Raw genomic sequence first — 2,470 nt, forward strand, 5'->3', positions numbered from 1 at the left:
CCTTGGGGTTGTCATTTACCCCTTAACTTCTTTAGCTAAAATTTACTGTGCACAAAATCTATAAACTCTTTGTAAAGTTGGGTGCTTATTTCTCGACTTCTACATGGAAAGGTACAAGGAATGACCATTCTGATCCCAGAGAGTGCCACATTCTCAAGAGGAAGGAAGGGGAAGGAGACAGGGCAGTCAATACCCAGCAGAACCATGCATGACTCCATGCAACACGAACCAGTGGCAATTGTGATTCCTTCAGCCAGAGAAGAAAAAGAAGGATAACCCATGTCATGGAGTGCCTTCTGTATGTCACACTCTGCCTGAAGCTATTCCCATAACTTCTCATTTATTTCTGCCAACGTCCTGGGAAGTATTACTGTATCTATGTGGTAGAATAATGCATTTGAAATATTGATGAGCTCTTCCTTTTTGTGTTTGCTTTTCTCTCTTGGCCCTTTCCTCCTTTCGGTGAGGTAGGCCATTTTGTGTTCGTTGCTTTAAGGGAGGAATGTGGTAACAGGTAGCAGAGAACAGAGCCATTTTAAAAGCCAAGGCCCTTTGGAAGTAGGGATCACTCAAGCCTGATAGTTGGGCTGAGTAATAGAAGCCACTACCTCCAACTCAAAACCATCCCGCCAACTAGAAAAATGTTCCCCAGGCTGGGAAAAGGAGTCAGAAAAGAAGTAAAAGGAGGCAGCACGGGTGTTGGGGGACCCTGTGAAAGTGGCCTTATGCCCTTATCCCTGCAATGACTCACAGTAGATGTAAAAAGCCCCAAATTCATTTCTGGGATGGGAGAGTAAGATGACTTCTGTCTGATTTGCTGGATATTGTGGCAGGGAGGCCATTCAGATCCAGAATGGGTTACAAGATGTGTCATGCAGTGGTGTGTTGGAACCAGCTAGCAAGAGCTGGTTGATAAATTATCAGGACTTTTGTGAGCTGATGGCTAAATCATTAGTAGCTAGAAATCAGCATGATGGGAGGAGTATTTACACCCCAGAAGTTGTCAAACGCCACAGATCAGGAGTTGCTTCTTTCCATCCCCCATCCCTCAGAGCTAGTTGCTAAATATTTACCAGCACACAGCTGGAGGTAGAAACCGACTTAGGGTCAGAGAATGGCTACCTGTCCTGTCCTCCCAAAAACTGCTAAGGAGGAGAGGAGAGAGTTCCAGATGGAGTCTCCAGGTAGGAAACTGTCTCTGGCAGCTGCTTGGATAAACCACAGAGACTTGCACAGTGGGAAGTCAGTTCAGTAGATGCCCAAAAGACATCAAGAAACAGTTGAGACTTGGAGTGATACTGTTTTCAAATAAGTCACCCACAACATATATACAAACCTAGGGGGAAAAATCCACAAGAAATCCCAAATGATTTGACAGTACATGTCTTACATTATGTAGAATAGGAATTCAAAGTATAAATGAAACTTACAGAAAAATAAAATTACATAAATCACACACCTGAGTTTGTGAAATTGGTATCTGCTACATCTATTTGACAGATAAGAAATGTGAAGGTTGGAGAGGTTGTCTCACCCCAGAATCTCAGTGTCTATCTAGCTCCCTGATCTCTGCTGTTGTTACTACATTGGGGGAACCAAAGGTAGGGCCAGCAGAACTGGGGGTGAGGGAAATACCACCCAGAGCTGATTTGGGGAGCAAAGCCTAAAATTGGCACAAGCCACAAAAAAAGTAAAATCCTTCCTAAGTCCCAACCAAAATCAAGAATAAGCTCCCACACTTCTTGTTTAGTAGAAGAATAAAAACACATTAAACAGGGAGATGAAAAGGCTCCCTTTGAGCTAGTCAGGTTTTGCTAACTAATTTAGGAGCCGGGTTTAAGGGAGGGGTGGGAGGGGAGATTATTAATCCAGCTGATGACAAAGGGAATGAAAAGGCAGGAGGTCACAGAGACCAAGGAGGGGGAATGTAGCCATGGCCCCATGGGGGAGGAAGAGGTACATTCAGTGGGAACCAAGCAGTGGGCTACAGAGTCCTGTGTGTGGGGCCTGAGCATAACTGGGGTCACCTTTCAATAAGCCTTTGAGGGCAATGGATGAATGAGGTTACTATGAAAGGGCAACCATACCCCTACTTGATGGCCCAGAGGAAGAATGCACTGATAGAGCCTGAAACAGTGTGTCATCTTTCAGGGCAAGGTGTGCACTCACTCATCCACCCTGCCCTGCCTGCTTCAAAACACATGCCCTCCACTGAAATGAGCATAGTGCTCTGACCAACATCAGGACAAGGGAGTCAAGCAGAGTTCAGGGACCAGGCCCTGGAATCTTCTAAAACTAAGTAAATGGAAGAGCCTTTCCAGGGAAGCTTCTTTTTAGCAACTGCATCCTTCCACACATGGGGCAGCACCATGGGCCTCAGCTCACCTAGGGAGAGGACCATACCCTGGCCTTTTACCTCCTGATGCCAGGGTCTGGCTAAGTCTCCCCTGAAAGCCTTGCCTCAGTGTTC

Source organism: Acinonyx jubatus, chromosome B3 (genome assembly GCF_027475565.1).
Source record: "Acinonyx jubatus isolate Ajub_Pintada_27869175 chromosome B3, VMU_Ajub_asm_v1.0, whole genome shotgun sequence".
Lineage (NCBI taxonomy): Eukaryota > Metazoa > Chordata > Mammalia > Carnivora > Felidae > Acinonyx > Acinonyx jubatus.